We start from the raw sequence: 16,963 nt of genomic DNA, 5'->3' as shown, positions 1-16,963 counted from the left end.
TGGACAGTACTCTCACATTGCACCAACATGTGATGAACATATGCAAGGCTGCATATCTTGAGCTAAGACGCATCAGCTCAATTGGCAAATGTCTTTCAGTTGATGCCACTAAACCACTTGTGTGTTCATTAGTACTTTCAATTCTGGACTATTGTAACTCAATTCTGTCTGGTTCATCTCAATATCTACTCCAGAAACTTCAAAAAGCTCAAAACACAGCTGCTCGGATCATACTTAGAGTACCACGATCAGAGCACACCTCCCCGCTGCTCTGTACCCTACACTGGCTATCCATTCGATCCAGAATCAAACACAAAATTTGTTCTCTGTGCTACGTTTAACTGTCAGACTCTAGTCCAACATACCTATCCGACCTCATCCATGTGTACACACCAGCAAGATACTTACGCTCCTCTTCTGACAATCGTATGCTCATTATTCCCACTATGAAAACAAAGTCATATGGACAACGTTCTTTTACATACCAGGGCCCAGCAACGAGGAACGAATTGCCCACTGAACTTAGACACAAAGACACAGTGATCACATTCAAGAGGGCTCTCAAAACTCACGTATTTCGACTGCAAGAGCAAACTTAAAGACCTAATAATGTTTCCTACCTGAAATATTCTCAGCATGTTTTTTTTGTTGTTGTATTTTTTAATGTTTTTCTAATTTCATGGTGTTTGTTTTTGCAATAATATTATTATGTTTTTTATCTTATAGGTGTTGTCTAATGTTGTAAAGCGCTTAGAGCTTCTAACGATTAGGCGCTATACAAAGTCCTCATTATTATTATTATTATTGCTTTGTTTTATATTTTGGGTCAGCCCCAATATTATATGAAAGTGAATCTCAAACAGTGTTTTTCTTTAAATATAAAAAATTATCCAATTTCTCTCAGACCGTGACACCAATAATTGTTCACGTTGTTTTCCCATACATTTTTGCACGTTAAGCTTTTCACAACGTCATGAACAGGGTGCAGCAAGTTTTCTGCCAGAAAATGATCAAAATTATCAATATTTGCTGGGGATAAAAACCTGCAAAACCTACCAGCAAGTGTATAGACTGAAGCGGAAAAGTTTCATGCACCTGCGGTTCAGAACCTATACTTATGACATAAGGTTCCAACTAATGAAGTGCCATCCAACTCTGTCTCAGTTGTAGTGTAACAAATACACTAAGCCATAGTAGTGTAGTGGGATACCCTAGCGTCAAGGGGACTTTAATGTTAAACTGGGGTGGTGGTGTTGTACCTGGCGTCAAGGGGAATTTAACTTCTGGAAATTAAACATGGAGTGAATGGGGAATAGCACATAGCGACAAGGGATTGGGATACCCTGGCGTCAAGGTGAATTTAACATGGGAATATATTGTGGGACTGTCTAGCGTCAAGGGAATATTAACATGGGACTATATCGTGGGACTGTCTAGCGTCAAGGGAAAATTAACATGGGAATACATCGTCGATTATAAACACTTATACAACATGAAGAAAAAAAATTGAGACAAGAAAGCAATTTCTTTTCGAAGCCTATGGGGGGGGGGGCCTGAAAAGGGCCTTTGGATTCTTCTTCTATTTCCACCACTTCTTCATCCATCTCATTACTTTCCCAATTATTCCTTTCTTCTTCTTTTCCGACTCTGGAATCCAGTCTGGATGGCCCAATGGTCTAAACTTCTCTTGGATTTTCATCCAGTTGTTGTTGAGTTGTTCAAATCTTTCTTTTGTCTTGATATTCTCTTCTTCGTTCCTCTCCTTTGTCCACGTTTCTTTAATCTTCTTTGTCTCTTCTGTCAGCACTTTTCCCATCAGTTCCTCTGCTTTTATGAGTTGGTCTATGCCCCACTTCAACAATGACCATTCACTCCATTCCAAGATATCTTCTAGGAAGCACCTGACTCTCGTGACATGATCAAAGGCTTCCTTCAAGCTACCTAATCTCACATACAGAGGGTCAATCAATCTTCTTAACTTTTTTACTTCCTCTTCTATCATGCCCTGGAGAAGATCAATGGCTACTTTGAGACTAGTTACTTGTCTTTCACAAAATCCTTGGTAACTAAATACCTCCATTCCTTCTCAAGTCTTTCCACCACGTATTTCCCATCCACTATCCAATACCAACAGTGCTTTAGTTCATTGAACAGCTGTATGCTCATCTTCTTTGCTTATTCCGTAGAATGGCTCGAATGACGGACGCTTTGAGTTTTTATTTCTAAAGCACGGACGTGAAGGAAAACATCCCTTACTTTTCTCTTCACATATTATCTACTGTCCACACAGGTGCGGAGCCATAAAAACTAACCACAAATATACTATCGACACACGGGGAGAAGCCAAAACATACCCAAAATCTACATTACACACACACGAAGAAGCAAAACCAAACCCAATCTATACTATCCACACAGGCGAAGAAGCAAAATCAATTATAATCTACTATCTACATACGCCAAGAAGCAGAAACGTAACCAAAATATACTATCCACACACGCCGAGAAGCATAACAAACCCAAACTATACTATCCACACACACCAAAAAGCAGAAACATAACCAAACTATACTATCCACACACGCGAAGAAGCCAAATCATAACCATAATCTACTATTCACACACGTCAAGAAGCCTAATCATGACCATAATCTACTATCCACACACGCGGAGAAACAAAATCATAACCATAATCTACTATCCACACACGCGAAGAAGCAAAAGACATAACCATATTATACTATCCACACAAGTGGAGAAGCAAAGGACATAACCATATTATACTATCCACACACGGGAAGAAGCCAAAACAAAACACAAATATACTATCCACACACGCGAAGGTGCCTAACTAACCATAAAATGTACTATCCACACACGGGAAGGAGCTAAACTAACCCAAATAATACTATCCACACACGCGAAGAAGCAAAACCATAACCAAAATCTTTTACCCACACACGGAAAGGAGCTAAACTAACCCAAATTACAGTATCCACACACGCGAAGAAGCAAAACCATAACCAAAATCTACTACCCACACACGCGGAAAAGCAAACTCATAACATAGTCTACTATCCACACACGCGAAGAAGCAAAAGACATAACCATATTATACTATCCACACACAGGAAGAAGCAAAATCAAACCCAAACTATACTATCCACACACGGGGAAAAGCAAAAACAAACCCATAATCTACTATCCACACAGAAGGGAAGGTGACAAAACCCCACACTTTACTATCCACACAAACGTACGTGAGCGCCTACAAACCCCAAAATATACTATCCACACACGCGAAGGAGCCAAATCATAACCATAATATACTATCCACACACTTGGAGAAGCATAACAAAGCCAAGATATACTATCCACACACGCGAAAAGTAAAACCAAACCCAAACTATACTATCCACAGACGCGAAGAAGTAAAATCTAACCCACAATCTACTATCCACACCGAAGGAAATTTAAAAACCACACACTCTACTACCCACACAAACGTACGCGAGCGCTTACCTACCCCAATAATGCGCTATCAACACAAACGTACGTGATCTCATACAAACACAAACACACACGTACATACATACACACACACACACACACACACACGGAGAGTCATATTAGTAAAGGAGTGAGTGTTTATATTCACACTACTCCATATTCACTGGGAATTGAACATGGGAGATTTATATAACATAGACAATATACAACAGACAAGAGACAAACACTTATGCAACATTTAAAAAAATTGGGGGGAGGCAGGAAAGCAATTTCCTTTCGAAGTATATGAGGGGCCCTAAAAAGGCCTTTGGGTTTATGTTAACATTATTTCGTTAACATAGAGGGCATGGCATTGGTCTTCTTCTTTTCCTCAAACTTTGACTTCTGGTCCGTAGATCATAACTCTCTTTAAACAGCCTTGTCTCTCCACATAAATGTTTCTTTTCCAAAGGCTTGTATCCGTCATCCTGGCAATGGTCCACGATGATCTGACTGACATACATGGGTAAGTCCGTACGGAACAGCATTGACGATACGAGAATAGAGGATTCTACGTAGGTCCACATGTTTGTGACGAGAAATGTTGAAGGAATGCAGTGAACTACGGTTATTTATGGGGGAAGGGAGGATCGAAACGGACTGAGTTGGTTGGCCAATCCGAACACGCGTTACAAAATTCAGCCACCACACGGTGTCATTCGTCCAATCCGAAGAGAGCAGTCTGTGACGTCACATCCTCTATATAGAGGCGCTAGCGTCTGTGCGCAGACAGTCCATGCAACACCGTTTTCAATCATGACGGAAACTAAGAAGACGATGAATTGGGGTGCACCGGTCGTGGAGACGAGAAGCGATGAAATAGCAGCGACTACCCCAGTTAACACGGACCTACCTCCAGAAGAGGCTACTTTTATTGGGATCTTGTGGATTTTCTTACCTCGCAAGAATTTGATCCGGTACCAGTACCTTTGCCAGTACCTTCTCCTTCTTTACCACTAGCTGATTATTTCAAACAGAGACAGAAAGAAGAATTGAAGAAATATATGCAGCAGCAAAAGGAAGCAGAACAAACTTTTCTTCTTCAACAACAACGAGAAGAAGAGGCAAGAAGGAAACGACAGGAAGAAGAAGCAGCGAAGAAACAAGCTAGTGAAAGTCAAACGGTCACGGTACTTTTAGACATTTTAGCAGAGTTAAGAAGTCTGAAACAAATGTATCAGACTTCTTTATTACGACCGAAGAAAATAAGACCTTCCCGAGCTAAACAACCCAATCCTGTGACTACGCCTATCGTACCACCCTTAGTGATTTCTACCCAAACATCATCGACAGGAGGCAAACCAAAAGTAGGCCTTGGCCGTGGCAAAGGCTTAATGCAGTTAAAGCTGATTTAAGGGCCACCCACTTCTTTCGAAAAGAGATAGTATTTCAATTGCCAACATCAATTAAGACTCGAAAAGCCCCTTTTTTTTTAACCCTTATTGTATGTGTGAATGTATGAGTGCGTGAGTGTAGGTTCTTATTCTAAAAATCAAAACTAAGAGACACTTACGTTTTATGCCTGGTATATTCTGATCCAAATTTTACAATCCAATTCACATCATAACACTTTAAAAAGTTCTTAGGCTTCGTCTCCGTCTATCTTCACTCTCTGTTTTTTTTTAAAATTTCTTCACTGTCACAGCTTTTTCCTCCACTTCTTCCTCACTTTCAACCCGTCTTCTTTTCTTCTCCTATTTCTCTTTCTGCATGTGTCTGGGTTCTTCCTTGGGGGAGGGTACCTCTTCTTCTTCTTCTCCATAACCCCTCTCTTCTTCTTCTTGCACCTGTTGTTTCTTAGGGCAATCGGAAGACCAATATCCTTTTTCTTGACAATGATAACAGGTATCTTGACTTTTGTCTCCTCTAGCCCCTGTTTTGCATTTTTGACGGTATGGGCACTCTGAAGACCAATGTCCTTTCTTCTTACAGTAAGTATCTTGACTTTTATCTCGAAAGGAGGGTGAGTAGTCCGTCGGCTTGTCTGAAGAAAATTTTCTGATGACCCCTCGGAAAGCTCTGATCAAATGTAGGTTCTTCCATCGTTCTGCTCGGTTTGAGAGTGAAATGAATAGCGGAAGGGCAAGACACACCCCCTTTATACATACGCTGGTCTGCCATAGATATAAAGTGACCTATGGTGTTTAACATGTGGTCATTTGACATTTTGCAGTCAAGATGAAACGATCGCATCAATTCGTGAAGAAAGGAGAAGAAAGAAAGAGGCGGAAACGTGATGTATTGCCTCGTACAATAGCTGAAGTCTCGGCACAAATTCATGCCAGTAATTTTGAAGATGACATGAGTGAACCAGAATCCAGACCCAGAGAGTCTTCACCTAACCAAAGTTCACCAGTAAACCCTGAAAAATACTATCACATTCGAGAGACGGAAAAGCACTTCTCTAGAAAATTTAGTACCACAGCTTACACCGACACGGTGAAGTTTAAAGATTTCAAGTCCGACGTACCGTTGGAGAAAGCAGAAGGGTTCATCACCGAGGTGTGGGATTCTTTGTGAACCACACTGAAACGACAATGTCAAGCCAAAGAAGACGATCTCTGGAGACTTTCCATATATCACGACAGCTTGAAATCCCCTGTTTGGATCGAGTTTAGCATCCCAGCAGAACTGACACCTTCCAAAGTCAACGGCAAGATACAACACGTGCAATAATCCAACGATCAGTTTCACATCACCGATGGAAAAGCCACACTGTCCATGACACACAAAGGTCTTATTGGTAGACGACCTTCGTAACACCAAAATAAGCCTCGTCCGAATTAACAACCCTCTATACCAGATGTGTTTAGCCCAAGCCATCGTGGTGGGACGAAAGTATGCCAACAAGAACGACACGGCAGAATGGAAAACTATTCAACAATCGGACCCAGCCAAATAACGAATTGAAGCAGAACTCCTGTTACAGCAAGTGGGCCTGTCCAAAGACACACCTTGTGGCATTCATGAAATGCAAAAATTACAAGATGCCCTAGCTCCAAATTACACCTTGAAGGTGCACCCTCAAGAAGTGCGCGGGTCTCTGTTGTTTCGAGGGAAAGACTTTAAGGATGGAAAATACATTCACGTCCATCATCACGACGAGCATTTCGATACCATTACCAGTATCACCGGTTTTCTGGGATACGGTTATTACTGTGAGAAATGTGACTATGGCTATAACAATCGAGAGCAACACAAGCATTGTGGATCGAAATGCTCAGGATGTTTGTCCTCTCAACCCTGTCTGGACGAAGGACAAGAACGAGTGCATTGTCCTGCTTGTCAGCGCACTTTTGTCAGCCCTACCTGTTACCAACAACATTTGAAGACGCAAGGTTCACAGCAGAAATGTGCTTGTCAACTGCTGAGATTGAGTCCTACGTGTGGACAAGGCATACGTACCAATAATGCCAAGGCACACGTAATGTTCAGGAAAGACAAATAGTCACATTTGTCACCAAATCGTGGACTTAGAACACCAATGTTACATTCAAAAATACTATCCCCAACAAGAGGAAGATGAGGACCACAAGAAAAAAGAGAATTTCATCTTTTTCGATTTCGAATGCATGCAAGAGACTGGCATTTACATTCCTAATTTCTGTGTGGCTCATCGAGCGTGCGAAAAGTGCATTCAAGAACCTATCTTTAGTCATTGCCCTCAATGCAGTAAGATTTCTGGAAGACGTGAAAAAATCTTTCGGGGACCAAACACTCTAGCCAAATTCGCTCAATGGATCTTAGACCCCACCGACGAGACGTGGAGCCAAGAGGACACCAAGCGTTACGGAGATTGTCATTGCCATGCCACGGCGATGGCTCTCAATTTCTGGGGATACGATGGACAGTTTCTTTTGAGATACTATACGGAACAAGGTACCGCACGTTCTGAAGTCACTTTGAACGGAGCCAAAATCATTTCCATGCAAGCGGGGCAAGTACAGTTTAAAGAATCGATAAGCTATTTGGCCATGCCTTTGAGTCGAGTGCTTTTAGTTGTTATTGATTAAAGTTTTTTTTTTCTTGTCTAAGGGGGCTCGTATTACATTATTTCTTCCCAATAGTTTTGCTCATTTGTATGTTGATATTCTATCTATTCACTCCCACCCCCCGCTATAAAATTGAGGGAGGTCATTCCCTAGATAACGCCAGCCAAATCCAATTAACCACCCCTCTTACTAAGACGGCGACATTACAAATCGGGGCATATTGTCCGGGATATTTTGAACGGTGTGAGTGACAGAGGCTGAGAAGGATATTGAATAGAAAGTAGAGTACTATATCAGTGATAAATTTGGTTATTTTTTAAGCAAGGAATTACGAGGGTGAATTGAGCCAATATTTATGCATTATGTAGTTAGTGCATGCCATTGTTTCATATTTCTTTAATATATGTTATGATATTATATGAAATTAAGATTCCGTACCTGAACTGCTTTGATAGTGTGGCCGATGTCTGAATTCAAGTAATTCAGAAAGAAATATTGCCTTTTTTCACTCTTGCGAGAAGAGATAATTAAAGATGTCCCGAGGGAGTAATTGCACATTGTTGGTACGAGTAAGCTGAATTTGGAGAGAAATTTAGAATTTTGCACTGCCAAACGCTGTTAGGTTGCTTTAGAGTGATTTAAGTATGTCCGTAGGTTAAGACTATATTTGACTAGAATAAGGGTAAGTATTTTTAAGGAATCTGTTTCCTGTAAGGCAGTAAGAATTAATAAATACTTAAGCTAAGTAAAATAGTTGATGATACAGTCGGGTAGACTAGAATGGCAACTGATAGGCAGTTGGTCCGAGAGTTTAAGTCTATTGGTAAAGACGAATTAGGTTATAAATGGACCCAATTAGCAGAAGTTGTAGAGCGAAGTCTCAGGGAATACAGAGGACAGCAGGGGGCAGAGAAAGAAAGAGTCAGACAAGCCGATGAAAAAGAAAGAAGCAGACAAGCTGAGGTAGAAGAAAGAGCCAGGGAGAGAGAACATTCGCTAGCCTTGGAGAGACTAAGGATCGAAGCGGAGTCTAAGAGGGGCGAAGAAGTGAATGAATATTCAGGACCCACAGGCAACATATCAGAATATAGACGTATCGTCCAGATAACATGGCCGGTGTTTAACGACAGAGACAAAATCATCGATAACTTGTTGACTCAGTTTGAAAAGTTAACTTGAATCGATCATGTACCCAAAGATCATTGGGTCATTAATATCTCTGCATTTTTTCAAGGAGCTGCCAAGGATGTCTATATAATATGGCACCAACTGAAGCACGACGCTCTCAAGAAAGTGCTGTTAAGGCACAACGAGTTGTTAAGGCACAACGTGTTGTCGGCTGAAAATTTTCGCAAAATTTTCAGAGAGTCATCTAAGCGAACAACGGAGACACACGCGCAATTTCATACTCGCGTACGCGTGTTTATCAATAAATGGATTAAGATGACAGGTACCCCGATCACTTATGAAGGCATACGGGAGGAGATCTTGAAAGAACATGTCCTCAGTAGTATCGACATGTCCTGATCGTATTTTTGGTAATGGCTGAGCGATATGAGAGTGCACACTCTCGTCCAACCACCTGGGGTGGCAGGGATCGACCCAGCGTCCCTGATTTTACAATGGCTAAAGGTTTCGCACCTCATAGGCGGAATGGTCGAAATGGTGGGAAGATAGAGGCTGATAATCGCAGCCGTGATCAGTTCCGTGGCTCAGGAAAGACCCAAGGGGTATATAAGGGTACCCTGGTAAGAAAGTTGAAGTTGTATGATACGGCTGAAAACAACATGGCCATATTCTCAAAGACAGCAGGAAATATTGTCCCACGATAAATGCAGTGACATCAGGCACGGGTAGAAGGTGTAAACCAGTATAATGGCCGAATACAGCAACAGCTACGGTAAATGGAGAGAAGACTACCGTGCTGTATGACACCGGCTGTAGTTATCCCGCCTTGATGCATAGCAAATTTGTCAAATCTGCTGATTATACCGGTGAGACAGTTGAAGTCCCATTTGTCAGTAGGAATAAAGATTCTCTCCCGGTTGTCTATATAGACCTTGATTCGCCATATATCAAAGGACAAATTCAAGCAGCGTGTCATGATTGTTGCACGATGTAATTTTAGGATGTAGGTATGTGTTGTCACTCCATAATCCTATGACGTGTACACCTGTACATGCGGGGTCCATAGAGACGAGGTCTTTGAAGCGAAGGTTAGGGCCGAAACCGCTGAACCCTACGACTTCGCCCATATACAATTCGCTACCTAGTGAATTAAGGAGACTTCAAGAGGAAGATTATTCCTTTAACAGGATACGCAGGTGTGCGAGAAAGGAGTCCGTGCAGAACTTGCCAGACGGTGGGGTAGAATTGGTTATTAAACGGGGTATATTGTATCGATACGCCCGGAAAGGATCCGACAGGTATCAGCAAGTGATTGTACCTCGATCTAAGAGAGAAGAAGTGCTTAGGGTAGCACATGAGAGTCTACATGGTACTCACATGGGCATGGCAAAGACGAGAGATAGGTTAGTGAGGAAATTCTACTGGCCAGGTGTGTAAGGGGATGTAAGGAGGTTTTGTCGTTCGTGTGACAAGTGTTAGCGGGTGTCACTTAAGACATCACATCGTCCAGTACTACTAGGAACCATCCCTCTGATTGATGAACCTTTCTCGAGGGTGGCGATGAACTTGATAAGTCCGATAAAGCCTGCGTCAGAAAGTGGTAATCATTATTTGTTCACGATTGTTGATTACACTACCGATACCCGGAGGCCGTTGCGTTGAAAACATTGATTCAGTGACGGTGGCTGAGGCTTTGTTAGGAGTTTGGTCCATAGTTGCTGATCCTGAAGAGATACTAACTCACCAAGGGGACGCAGTTTGTTAGCCAGGTGATGGAAGAAGTGAACCGGTTATTTTCCATTAGGCACCTTACTACTACTCCGTATCACCCGCAGTACAAGGGTCTAGTAGCGCGTTTCAATGGGCGTTGAAGCAAGCTCTGAAGAAGTTGTGCGAAGATCGACCTAAGGACTGGCATCGATACCTTCCCTCTATACTTTTAGAGTACCGCGAGGAACCCCAAGCTAGTCTAGGATTTTAACCTTTCGAACTAGTTTATGGGAGGACAGTGAAATGACTCATGCTTTATTGAAAAAGCTATGGATGAAAAGGCATCCGAGGTAGTGCGAACAACATATGAGTATGTTCTTGATCTCCGTAATAAGCTGGAGGAAGTTTGCAACTTGGACCAGAAGAATCTTGACGGGGACGTCAAGACAAGTTCTATGACAAGAAGGCGAAGGAACGAAAGTTTAAAGTGGCTGACAAGATGCTTTTGTTGTACAACAAACTCCAAGTGTCCTGGAGGGGACCACTCCTTGAAGCGGAAAAGAAGGGTGGACAGAATTACCGTGTCCAGGTAGGAGATGAAGAGAAGTTGTACCACGTTAAACTTCTTAAACGCTGTGTTGAAAGGAAGATACCCACTGAGTTAGTGGTTGCTACAGCTGTGACTGAAGAACTCGGCGATAACGGAGGAGTGGCGAAAGTACTTCCTAGTTGTCCTTTGACGATGGATGAAACCTACGTCGACATTGTCCTTAACGTAACGTTAACGTCAGAACAACTTGAAGAGGTGGAGGAGATACTCCACGACTACTCTAGTGTCTTGACAGAAAGACCAGGCATGACGGATTTAGAAGAGTTCAGTTTGACGTTTCTGGATGAAACGCCTGTGAAAATGAAACCCTATCCACTACCTCATGCGAAGTTAGAAACTGTATGGGACGAAATTAGAACTATGCTTGACTTAGGGGGTCATTGAACCAGCCAAATCTGCATATAGTTCACCGGTTGTTTTGGTCTAGAAGAAGGATGGTGATAACCGCTTTTGTGTCGACTATCGGAAATGAAACAGGATCATAGAATTTCAGATCGAAATGTTACCGGATCCTGAGCCCATATTTGCCGGAGTAAACAACGCCAAATATTTCTCTAAAATTATAAAATAGACTTGTCCAAGAGTTATTGGCAAATTACAGTTCGTAGTGAAGACCGTCCAAAACATGCCTTTGCAACAACAGATGGGACATACCAATGGGTAGTCACGCCGTTCGGGGTCCAGAATGCACTCAACATTTTCACCTGAATGATGAGGAAGCTGCTAGAACCTTTAAGAGGGACCGGAGTTTCGAATTTCTTAGACGATTTGTTATTGGCAAGACCTACTTGGGAAGAACACGTAGTTTTGCTGAGAAAAGTTCTGGAACGACTTAGATAAACAGGGCTCACTGCCCGGCCATCTAAATGTCACATAGGATTTCTAAGACTGACTTATCTAGGTCACACACTCAGTGACGATACATTAACCCCGGACAGTAACCCCAGACAGTGCTAAAGTCAACCAACTTCGGAACACCGCACGTCCAACTACGAAGACAGAAGTGCGATCTTTTTTAAGCACTTGCAGGTCATTATCGTAAGTATGTTGCAAACTTCAACGCTATTGCTAGTCCGTTGACTGACTTGACAAGGAAGAAGTCTTCGACGAAGGTTATTTGGACATACGATTGTGAGAGAACATTTCAGACGTTAAAAGATAATTTAACGTGAGACGTCGTTGGTATGACTACCTAACGTGACAAATGACTTTGACTTACGTACCGATTTTTCTGATAGGGGTATTGGCGTAGTTTTACTTCAGGAGCATGCTGGGAACTTAGTTCTGGTTGTTTATGGTAGCAGGAAGTAGTCGCCAGCAGAGCGTAATTATTATGTTACCGAAAGAGAATGCCTAGCGATTATCTTTGGGATCTCTAAATTCCATCGCTATCTGTATGGGCGAAAGTTTATTCTGGAAATTGATCACCAACCACTTGCTTATTTTGCCGAAGCTAAATTGACAAATGGACGTTTAATGAGATGGTCATTATTTCTCCAGCAATATCACTTTCATTTGCGTTATATTAAGGGAAGCGCCAATGTAGGAGCAGATTGTCTGAGTAGACTAACTGATTCTGAGGTGAAGGGATCACATCAGGCCATGCAAACAATAACTTGAAATGCAACTTCAAAATCCCAGATTTTACTCTTAAAGGGGGGCCTACGTAAATTGTCAAATTTTGAATTGTATTGAACTTCAAAGTTCAATGCATTGAGCAAGAAAATGTTATCACATTTAAGTCAGAAACGTCGTTGTGAAGGGTAACTTCGACCTTTCTTCCTTTCTCCCCCATGTCAGTGTTAAAACTTGAAAAGCTAGCATTTATGACTCAGTGAGATTGACCAGGGTATTGCAACGTTGTCCTGAGAAAATAAAGATTTGGGCTACCAACCATAACCGCTTGTTAGTAACCCATGTCAAATTATCATTTTCAAAGGGAAATTGAGATGCACCGTAGTTCACAGATTCTAGGCTATCTAAAATCTGACGAAAGAAATGGTTATCTTGGGATAATTTAGTAACCGCTGCTTACAATTGTCTAGAGTAATTTAAAGCGTCGACTTTAGAAATAATGTGAATTTAAAGTGACGACCTTGGTTGAAATTCTTTATAGTCGTAAAATTCCTGAGAGAGAGAGAGAGAGAGAGAGAGAGAGAGAGAGAGAGAGAGAGAGAAACAGAGAGAGAGAGAGAGAGTAGTTTGACGCCGAGGAAGCCTAAAATGAAAAGTGGACCAGGTGGCCGTCTTGTAAGAAAAGACAGGGTTTAGTGCTAAGACGAACAATTTCTGAAAGAGAACAGCATTAAGGAACAGCTTTCTGTGGAGAAACGTGACAGTACGACAACGGAAGTCCGAAAAAAAGAAGTGACGAGTTCAGAATAAAGGACCAGGAAGTCCAGAAAGGGTTGAAGCGTAGATAATAGGAAGGCTCAATGAAATAGGAAGACGTTGATACAAGGTCAAGGGAGGAAGGTGATGCAATCAGTCGTGCACATTGCACTCTTTTCTTAATAACGAGTGGTTATGATGAAATAAATCCAAATTAAACATTGCTATTAAATTATGTTGACATTACTTAGATTGAACAGGAGTCTAAGGGGGCTCGTATTGCATTATTTCTTCCCAATAGTCTTGCTCATTTCTCTGCTGATATTCTATCTATTCACTCCGTTAGGGCTATAAAATCGAGGGAGGTCTTTCCTTAGATAACGTCTGACAAATCCAATTAACCACCCCTCTTACTAAGAGGGCGACGTTACAGTATATCATGTCTATAATCACATTGGTACATACAATATACCAAAAATAATTTCGCAAGCAAATATAAAGTAAAAAAAAGTAAAATATTGAGCATTATCATTAAAAATACGAATCTCAATGTTTATACAACACACTGCCAATATACCTAAATGTTTCATTTCTTAATCTCAAAAAGCCCTTAAATTATATAGATGAAAATAAAAAGTGTAAAGTAAAACTTACAAGAACGACCCGTAAACAAGTCATTGAACCTACAACCTTATACATGGTATACAGGACACTTTCTACTGATACTGTGTAAGTATACCAAGTTTCATCCCTAAAGCTGAATCGGCTCTAAAGTAATAGAGTACAAAGGAAAGTCTGAAGGAAAATTTAAAAAATGACACGTAACAACGACTTTGCAAAAGGTTAAACACAACATACCGTCTAATGGTGATATAAAAATATACCATGCTTTTTATCCTTTAATCTCAAACAACTATAACGTTATACATGTCTGCGTGTGGCAGTTTAAAGTGATGTCTAGCACTCGGGCGTCATGCCGCAGACATGTATCATGATGTCCCACCCAGTCACATTATTCTGACACCAAGCCGACCAGTCCTAACACTAACCTCTTGATGATGAGTACCTAGCGAGGCAGCTGTTAGTACCATTATTAGAAGTCTTTGGAATAATTTGGCCGAGGTTCGAACCCACGACCTTCCGCATCCGGGCAGACGCTCTAACCACTAGGCCACCGGAACGGTCTACAACGTGATATATTGGAATAGAAGTGTCAGGATGCAAATTTCTGTCGATCTATGTAGAGTGCATTAACTTGAGGTCAGAGAACAATTAATTAGATTTATGGGAACAGGTGCTTGTTAAATCGCTGTAATGCAATGCTTTCTAATGTCTGTTTCGGGAGAGGAAGTGATTCTTAATTAAGGCTTCGTTTACTTAGCCGTTAGACGACTAGAAAGGGGACGGTTAACCTCCATTTTATATCGAAACTGTCAGATTTGAAATTTTCCAGATCTGTTGTTTGGAATTCTATAAGTCATGCTGACCGCAAATTTGGCATCTATTACTATAATAGGCGGTAAATATATTTAATCCTGATTGGTTACGCTAAATAAGAGGCGTGGTTCCCACACGAAAAATCCTTGGGATTAAATTGCCTCATCGAAAGAAATCTAGTTAGTCTGCGTTTTTTCCTGCAAGAGTGAAAATGTCCGGGATTCTGAGAGTAAATTTGGAAGAAATTCTCTCGTAAAACATCGGTCGAAGGGGCCTAATGTCAGGAAAGCCAACGATACAATTTAGCGGTAGAAGTGAACAAAGCTTGAAAGCACAGATATTTGAATCAATTTCATGTATTTCGTGATAACAATATAATGATTTGCTTGAGTTTAATTGTTTATATTTGCATGAATTTATTCCTTTGAGTTCGTAGATCAATATTCTAGATATGCGGATAAGTGTGTTTGAGTTACTCTATCAGAATCCGTACAAAGTTCTTCTTTATATAAGTCTGACGAGTTGTTTGAATTTTTGTCATCTTTTTTGCATAGAAATTGGGTATTCTAAGATTTCATGCATTACTTCAGTTTATATATACAAGACCAAGTCAGTAATGATGTCAAGTTACTTTGTAATGGTAAAAATGGAGACCAACACCAGTGTCACGAAACTACAATTCGCCTCATCATCGGAGAGACATATAATATGGTCTTGTCTTGCTGCCATTATGGAGATCATACCTGACAGTGCATTGTTCAAGTTATCAATACCGTTCCTAGCAAATGTCCAGCACCTAAACTGTAGAAAAAGCCGGCTGATACATCAATAACCATGACATGGGAAGATCCACTGGATGATAGCAGCTCATCTGTAACTAGGTACAAAGTTAAAATGTCAGCAAATGGTGAAATAGATAATGAAGTTTATAATGGAAGAAAAGCTTACTGTGAGGTGGTCAATTTAACTCCAGCAAAGAAATATAATCTATATGTACAGGCTCAAAATGTGGTGGGATGGGGATCGTGGTCAGATGCTCTGGAAGTGATCCTTGACTCCTGTCCACCAGGGAAGCCGAAGTGCTTTAGCATTGAGGATATCACCAGCACTAGTGTCACTCTGATATGGTCAGAAACAGATGACAATGGAAAAAGGATCACAGGCTATATCATCAAGTACAATGTAAAAGACGATTTCTTGTCCAACTCTGTTGATGTTGAATATACAGCATGCAGACATGTTGTTGATAACCTGAAGTCAGGAACAAAATACAGCTTCCAAATATGTGCTGTAAATATCCTGGGAAAAGGGAAACTGAGTAAGAAATTAACATGCACAACAATTCCTCTGATGCCCTCTCAGTTAGCATCTGTACTGATACAGACACCACATACAGCAGAGTCATTGGAGATGAGAATTAAACCTGAACATTCCATGACAAGAAGATCCTTTTGGGATAGTTGTATGATGTCCGTTGAAGAGGCGGTATTTAAAGCTCCTTCAGAAAAGAACATATATCACACATCATGGCCTAAAACTGATAAGAGGTTAGTTGCAAAGTTTTCTAAGAACAAATCAAATAGTAACTGGATCGTTCTGAAAAGAGTCCTTCAGTTTATAGCAAGCATTTTCGAATTTCTTGCAATATACCTAATTTTGAAAATAATTATGTAATCTTAGCAAGTAGCAGAAACTTTGAATATATCTTTTTGGTGTGGCTGCCTCATTATGTCCTTATGAAATGCAGGTCAACGTTATTTAGGATGATATTGCCAATTGATGAAATCGTTATTAAAAACCGAAACATCTTGTGGCATAATAGGGCTTTCCCGAAGTGCTGCTGATTCACCTGCCTAAATCTACCAGACCAACTTGCTACTTTTTGCTGTCAATTGTACCACCATTGGGGAAGCACTGCCATCTCCCTGATACTTTAAAATATTTACCTGCTTCTTTTAATGTTTTGAAATTCCAAATCTTAGTCTCTAAGTTATCACCTACGACTGGCGAGGCAGATGTTTCTGCTACTGCATGTCTTCGTGTGTTTTGATTGATTTGTATTGTTGTGTTTTAATTGATTTGTAAGGTATTTGTGAACACACACGCACAATTTTACTTCTGAATTATCAGATATAAATCATTGTGTAACTGATAAAATTTAAAATTTATGTGTGTGTGTGTGTTTCACAGTAAGAACATATAATAT

This window comes from Sinohyriopsis cumingii, chromosome 2 (assembly GCF_028554795.1).
Source record: "Sinohyriopsis cumingii isolate HCF-2022 chromosome 2, ASM2855479v2, whole genome shotgun sequence".
Lineage (NCBI taxonomy): Eukaryota > Metazoa > Mollusca > Bivalvia > Unionida > Unionidae > Sinohyriopsis > Sinohyriopsis cumingii.
Note: the sequence above shows the minus strand (reverse complement) of the source record.